Source organism: Acipenser ruthenus, chromosome 10 (assembly GCF_902713425.1).
Source record: "Acipenser ruthenus chromosome 10, fAciRut3.2 maternal haplotype, whole genome shotgun sequence".
In the NCBI taxonomy this organism is placed as follows: domain Eukaryota; kingdom Metazoa; phylum Chordata; class Actinopteri; order Acipenseriformes; family Acipenseridae; genus Acipenser; species Acipenser ruthenus.
Window position 1 is genome coordinate 39,892,825 of NC_081198.1, and position 8,485 is coordinate 39,901,309.

The window sequence follows — 8,485 nt, forward strand, 5'->3', positions numbered from 1 at the left end:
TACATCAAAACCTGAACTAAAGGATTACATATCCACAATTACAGCAACATAATGCAATTAACCCCTTAAGGTACACAAGGAATTGAGCAGTTGTTCAAACGGTTTCTTCTTAAAATACATTTGAGAGTGACTCAAGTGTCACAAAGAAACTGACAATTTGGAAGACCAGATCCAACCTGTCAGTACATTTTAAACCCTGTTTTGTGCATCTATTTGCAAAAATAAGAAAGTTAACTATTATACCTTAAATAGTTAAATCACGTGCTTAACAGGTCTTGTTTGTTTGTTGGTTGTCTTTACTTTTATAAGGAAGATATTGAGTAGCTAACAGGGACTGGGACCAATAAATAAGACAATTCTTGGCAGAAATGGTTCAACTGCAAAAAAAAAAAAAAAAAAAAAAAAACACCACCACCACCACCAAAAAAGGAACAAAAAAAGCTACACTGAGAATTTACTATTCCAAATATATAGTCATGAATGTAGCTGACAATAAATGAACAACACATTTTGATTAAAATACTATTGGTTGTCATGGTGGTGTAACTTCTGCATTATTTTAGGCTATATAAAAGATAGAGTGCTATACAAGCAAACCTTGTGCTATTTAAAATAAAAACAAAAAAAAAAACCCAGATACGTCATAAAGCTCTCTCAGTCCCACAATAGCCTAAAACACTCATCTATTGCTGTTTGCAAGATGTGTGTGTATTTTTTAAAAAAAACAGTATGCTGGTAAGATCCTTCTGATACGCTGGTCATTACATCTTACTGACTGATCCAATGCACACCCCAGATACCAAACGCATCCCATTTGTACTGCAGTTTCAAGAATGCATTACATGCATGTAAAATGACAACTTTATAATACTTCAAATGGCATAAAATAGAAAGTACAGCAAGGGCCTTTAGCAGGAATATCACTGCAATTTAGTCTGAGAATAACAGCAGCCTGGTGACTATAAATGGAGTGTTTGGCTTAAACAATTATAAAGGGGGAAAAGGAACTGAAATTGTTGAAGTTTATTTTTGTCAGCTTCTCTTTTTTCAATCTGTTAGCCATTTTGCTCAGCAGGCCAGAATCCCATTATCTCATACTACAGCGTGCTACAGTACAAATTGTGACCACAATTACACAGCAGTATAGAAGGACATTTCTCTTGTGCACCACTCTCTGCCACCTATTTGACACAATTCCCTTGACTGCAATATATATATATATATATATATATATATATATATATATATATATATAAACCACTTTTTTCATATCTACCCTACATATTACGCAAATACATACTTATAAAATACTAACCTGACAGCATAACATTTCCATCACTATGTCTTACTCATTTACTGTCTTGTGTACTTTAAGTCAGTGGATGTCAATTTGCCGTTTGACCTTCGAATAGGAAGAGCAATAATCCATGTTACACCAGATTTCTGTATTCAACCACATCTGTATTGCACTGCAAGCTCAGTACCATTGGGATTTCACAATAAAAAGAGCCAGCCATATGCAGTTACTTTTTAACAGACTCATTTGTACTGCAGTTTGAATGTACACTATGTATTGTATTATAAAGAAATAGCCAGATAAAAACATCATGACTTCCCTCATAACACTACATTTCATTCACAAGCTCTTATCGTATAGTGGAAGAATAATAAGGTATTTATTTGATTTGATTTAAGGAGTTGCTGTGGTTTAATGTAATGTTAAAAAAACAAATAACGGACTGCATAATTGCAAATACCTATGCCACCGGTCCTAGATGCACTGTCCATGGGGAAGAGGGCACTGGTTTAGTATTGTCTCCCATCCTCCACAGCAGATATTACCTCATATGACCACCACCTGCTAGATAACCTACCCAACAGGTCCTGTCTATAATAATAATAATAATAATAATAATAATAATAATAATAATAATAATAATAATAATAACAACAATAACAACAAACATTCAGTGACCAAGCCAAAAAGTGAACAACATACCCAAATGCCATGGAATGCAATAGGAACTCCCAGTAATACACAGGAAAACCGAAGCAGTCACCTATATCAAATATCAGAGTATGAATGCTCAGCCACTGACGATGAGATACGTTAAGAATACACTTACCAGGTATTACTAGGGATTTACTGTCTTGAGAGCATGTCTTTTGCTGCAGGAATTGATGTTTGCTGCTGCTTCCAATGCTGTAGTATATGATGATGCTAATGCAGTCCTGGTGTAACGTTGAAAACAGTCTGTGCGCTCTGATTCTACACGCTACAGAACCATTGTCGCTTTGTTGTGCTGAAGATGTTGTTTTACAGATGCCGGCGGAAGGTGGAAGGAAAGTCCTGTAGGGATTCAGCCGTTTCTTGGTTACAGTTTGCTCTTCTCCCTGCAGAGAGAAAGTGACTCAGAATTTACTAATGACCGGAATGGACCACTGGACTGGGCTGTGAGGGGGGGATTTGAAATTTGATTCGCTGCACTTGTCTGAGCGCAAAACGCAAGAGAAGATTTTCGCGGATGCAAATAAACCCCTCCCTTTTTCTAGAATTGCAATGAAATTGGCCCTGGGAGTTTTTCGTATGGTAGGAAAAAAATAGATACAAAAGATAGCATATTTATTAGAAGGAAAGGGTAGGGATTACTTACTGTTTAAATATTATGAGGATGTCCCTTGCACATTTCATACAGCCGTTTGTTTTGTTTTATTGTTTGTTATTTTGTTCACATTTACCAGAAAGTATTTTGTTTAGAAATAAAATATTAAACATTAAAATAAACTGATGCAGTACAAACACAATCAGTAGCTACATTTTCTTTGTTTCTTAGAACTCAGATACACGTTTACATACTTTAATTAAAACACTTTTGTGTGACTGATTAACTTACCCTTGTTTGTTCAATAAATCCTGTTGCAAATTGGTTTCAGTCATGATAGGATGGATAGGGCTGATAGTATTCAGATGGACATTTGTTAATTGAATCGTACATTGGGGCTTAATGCCTCTTTTCACCATACAGTTGAAAATGACTACTTTTAATTATAATTGCTTATATATTGTCAACCGGGCATCCATATATAGTAAAACGCATCCAGAATACTGCTCTTTTTCAGAAAGGTATAGCTAAAACAATTAGGTGAACCATAGTGATGATACAGACCATCATATTTTGAACACCATTTGTAACACTTTTTCAAAACTGATACACTGTAGTTAACTTCCTTAAATAAACACAATGGTTTAAATTAAAACAGTTCACCGCTTCCCTTTATTTAACAGCTGGTATATATTTCCATGAGTAACCATTGTTAAATGTATTTCTACCCCCACAACATTATTTTTGGTGTGGTGGGTTTATGTATATCTTCCAAATAATTAACTGGAAGAATGAATCATTATTGTGAAATGTTGTTTTCCAATAATATTCCAAGCCATCATACTGGGCAAAGGCCTTGCTAAAATTCTAAATGTATTTGTTTATTTAGCAGACGCCTTTATCCAAGGCGACTTACAGAGACTAGGGTGTGTGAACTATGCATCAGCTGCAGATTCACTTACAACTACGTCTCACCCAAAAGACACAAGGAGGTTAAGTGACTTGCTCAAGGTCACACAATGAGTCAGTGGCTGAGGTGGGATTTGAACCGGGGACCTCCTAGTTATAAGCCCATTTCTTTAACCACTGGACCACACAGCCTCCTAAATTCAGTCAGAGTACATTATTAAGTATGGTACCTGGAATCTGGATAGTAATGGATGCAGCTCTCTCTATATTATAAACTTCTCATATATTTTCTTTACTTCTTTGGGAACAAAAAATACAAACAATACAAACTGAAGATTGGTGGTATTTGTTTCTCTGTGCTGAACAGGCTTGGGGAATAATATTGTTGATGACAAGGAAAAAGAAAATGTGCATAAAATCAAAAGGTACTTTAAGTACCATGTACATTTTTTAAAATGTATTCTTAAGTAATTAAACCAGTAAACATATGCCATGTTCCTTTACTTTACTTTAAAAATAATACAATATGTTTATTTCATTTTCATTGACTATACCCTTAAGATTCATCTTAAGATCCTTTTGACATACAATTTGGACTTGAATTTACAACATACAAAATATAGCTGCATGAAACAAGCTCTATAGTTTACACACATGCATTTCCAGTGGGTATACCTGTATAATAAACCCCTGAATACACATGTATTTCCTTAGAATGATGATATTAATGAATTTATTACAGTTTTTGAAACATGGATAATGTATTTCACCAATTCATTTCAAGTTTACATTTTATTAAATTATATTGGTCATTCTTGGAGAGAAAGGATGGATTGGGGTTTATAAATCAACATTTTTAAACTGGCTAGCCCACCTGAGGTTTGTCTCACAAGCAGCAGGATGATAATCTACAACAATAACATCTTGTAATACTGTCCTGCAGGTTATCTTTGCTAAGATAAAAAATGGCAAACTTGAGACAGGTATGTAACAACCAAGTAAATAACTATTCAAAGATGACCTGTCCCCACACCAACAGACATATAAAAGATGCAAAACCTTCCTGGCAGTTGCAACGATTGAACATGGTGTTACATTTACATCTCATCTGCAACCTATTATACATGACTGGCATTAAGTCACTTGGGATAAATCCACAGATGATGTGGCTCATCTAGTCACCATAAAGGGCTGACATTTTGGTACTGGGACAGTGCATGTGAATGGTAAACATATGATGCAATAATAAACTTGCCCACATAGGGGGCGCTGTTATGAGTGTTAACATTATGATAAATTAGCTGAGACCACACACACACACATCTTTATGACACAGACAGGCTTCAACAGCACACCCAGTTTCTTATTGCATTGTGTTCCTGATGGCTTATTTTGCGTCAGTACAAAAATTAGGCACTCTGCTGTACATAGTCTATATAAGCCACAGCATGTGTGGATATACTGCAAATCAATCAATGTTATACCAACCCCTTTATAAACTCAACATATAAAACACTAATTACTTCTAACAACATATAAAGTATAAAAACGGCAGATTAAACATAGTTATGCGAGCAAGATGAAGTATGAAAAATATCACGCAAGTTACAAAATATAAGTGAATCAAGTTGCTATTTTGTAGGTCAGCAATTAATTACCATATAGGTGCTAATGAACTAAAAGGGAATGTAATGTCAAAGGTGTGGCATAAATAGTATTTGTAAACTGTTCTTATCCCTCATTTTTTTTGTTTCCTGGTAAAAGTTGTTGTTCTGTTATCACACATTGTCATGAAAAAAAAGAAAAAGAGTAAGGTCCATCATTTTACAAAACTAGAACATAACAACTAAGTCATATAACTGAAGGTCTCTTTAGCACTCTCAAGTTGTTTGTTTCTCATCTCTTTTCTAAAGATAGATGTTAATTAAAGACTGGAGGGAACACTTTGAAAACATGCCCCCAAATGTCTAAATAGACTTATTGAGTACAGTGCTAACAATTTAGCAAATTAGCAAAGCCTAATCTTTTTCTTTAATAATATAACAATTGAATGGTTAATTCCTTTGAAAACTCTATTAATGTATAAGGTACCTTTCTGCACCTCCTAATACTATTTATATTTAAAAATCATTAGCAGCCAGCTTTGTACAACTGTAACACATCTATTTGGTTCATTGATCACATGGGTTGTAAATCCCTTCAGTGCAGCAGAATTACATTCAGGGGATTATAAAGTAAAAATTAATTAATTTAGAAGGTCATAATGACAACTGTACTGATTGTATCACTTGTACATTAAGGGCAACACGGAAAGATAGGTCCTATATTTGGGCATATGGCCATGTGCTGCGGCATTAGCACATCACATGGATAGAATATTCTAAATATTCGATCCATGGCACCCAAGATCTTGATCCCTTAATCCAGCAGATGTTGCATTTAACAGAGCAAAACTATCTCCCAACGTTAAATACCCCATCCGATAGGAGATGGAAGTATAAAATAATATAAAAATGTAACTTAAACAGTATTTATTTTATTTTAGTATGGAAATTACTTCAGCACAATGATAAACAAGTGCAATCATGTGGTGCTACTTGATTGGGTCTCTTTAACAAAATAAATCATACACACGACTGCACACCTCTAAAATTTTAAATAAAAACTAATATTTTTTGGGCTGCTGAAGTACAAAAACAAAATACATTTAACAGGATCATAAAACATGTGATTGACGACACTGACTTAGTGGAAACTTTGTAATAGAATTTTAAAATGCACTTTTGATAACATTAAATGATCATAAAACATTAAAAACCTCTCTCTGTGCTTCTGCCGTTGTTCACTACATAGGCTGTAAGCAGTGAATGAATAATAAAATGTTGGCTTCTTTTTCTCTGATCCTGGAGCGCCTAATGCTGCTTATAGCTGGCACTAAACAGAAATGTAGACATTTTTGTAATTTCCAAAGGGTCACTATTTTTGCTCTATCGATAAATGTACTTTGGGATGGATTAAATCACCCATACCTGCTTAAGGGGGAGAAAAAAAAGCATAAAACCTCTTGGTTTAACATTCTGTAAATCTAAATACAGGCTTTTTTTTTTTTCCCTATTCTTACCCTCAAATTCGGTTTAGTTTATTATTGTATACTGCAGTGTCCTACTGTTTGATAATTCCAGACACATTTTACAGTGCTCAGACACAAGGGGGCAGACTGATCAAAATCTTTACACCAAAATACAATTTCCATCTTTCTGTTACCCGAGTAACCCAGAAGGTTATTTAAGGACTCCAATACTGTTCTTACTAGTTTACTTGAATTCCATTCTGATGTATATCTGCCTTGTCTGGCATACCTTGTTCTAACTGAGCACTGCAGAATTCAAGAAATGCTACCAGTGGCAGTTCTTCTATAATTTAGACAAATGTTATTGTATGTAAAAAAAAAAACTACCATGACTGTTTAGAGGACTCTCGAAGTTTGTTCCAATAGAGGAATTAACATTTCCACACTGCTTTGGACTGGTTCCCTTGTGTAGCCTTCCACCAAACCTTTGTAAAAGTCAAAGCTGGTCTTTTTCTTTAACCTGCAACTCCACTTGGTTTGGACGGTGGTAATAGAAAATGATTTTGGGGACTGCATTGCAATCTGCAGTGGCTGCATTGTTGCCATGTTGGAGAACCTTATTACCAGTTCCTGTGCCTCCGCCAACAGGAAAGGCTTACTTGCCCTTTGTCCATGTAGGCCACTATACCCAATCTGCTTTAATTACCAAGCTACATCTTTCACTTCCTCCAATGGGCAGCACTGAATCCAGATGAGGTTTGGCTGTTCACATTGGTTTACTAATAACAATGCACACCTGTTTCAGCCTTAAGGCATGTTCAAGCACTACAGCATCTTGATTGTTTTAGTTTTAGTTTCAGCTGTTGTTTGAAGAGGTACACATTTGTCAAAAAAATAAAAAAATAAAAAAATAAATAAAAGCAAAGACCTTATAAATCACAGAAATTGGCAATCTGCTGCATCTGAGTAACCTGAATTCTCCAGTGGAATATCATTGAAATAAAATCTGCCCCACTGGAATGCATGTGGATTGGTGGGTGTGTTTATATGAACACCAGTGTAAAGGTACTTTAATGTATTGGTAATGTAATGTATTTAGGAGGTTGCTGTTTAGACCATGAGTCATGATGAAGTATTGGTAGATTTGAGATGTTCAGTAATCTGTTTCTCCCAATCTATATAAAATATATGCTTTAATAGATTTCATTGTATTATTTAAATCAGGATTGCACAGACACTATGGTGGAAAAACACTTCTATCTGTGAAAAATGAGTAACCAAACCCATGAGCTTGTGACTTTATGAACATAAAACAATAATAATAATAATAATAATAATAATAATAATAATAATAATAATAAAAAACACAAAATGCAAAACGCAAAAACTATTGCATTGGCCCTATAGCCAAGTAAAGTTTCAGTTTCAGTTGATACCACAGAATGCTAAACTTTACCAGTCTCTCACAATTAGCCATCTCATTTATATCATGATACTATTTAAAGATATGGTATAGTAAGTAGGTTGTTTTGTGCTTTGCATCAACACATTTGACAGCACCATTTTTCAACTGAGCTTTATCTTGACAATCTGCAAGTGATAAAGACCGTACTGTTAAATGTCACGAGCTGTAAGCTTCTCTCCGTTTTTTTTTAAAGCCACAGACAAAAGCAATGGGTCGTGCTCACAACAACTACATTACCTTCCACATGGTTTCTCAAGTTCAAAGACAACAGTATCTAAGTTCTCCCTCAGTTTGGTTTTTGACACTTTAATGAAAGGTTGCAGAAGTTCTCATTGAAATAGCACGTGGATGTGCTCGGTTGCATCTTAATTAATATTATTGTTCACCAGCACCTTCTTTAATTTCCCTGCCTGGAAACCACTGCTCCAGATCATGCGA

General features: G+C 34.9%; 1 protein-coding gene across 2 annotated transcripts in view; it reads right to left on the bottom strand.

The window, feature by feature from the left end:
• Nucleotides 1-2,496, bottom strand: part of LOC117402604 (oxysterol-binding protein-related protein 6-like) — a 46,151-nt gene extending 43,655 nt beyond the window's left edge. The window contains exon 1 of one of the 2 annotated variants that reach the window (XM_034003955.3): nt 2,127-2,496. The gene's annotated coding sequence lies outside the window, so the exon portion shown is untranslated. The remainder of the gene's footprint in view (nt 1-2,126) is intronic. The other variant, XM_034003930.3, reaches the window with a different exon arrangement.
• Between the last annotated feature and the right edge of the window lie 5,989 nt (nt 2,497-8,485).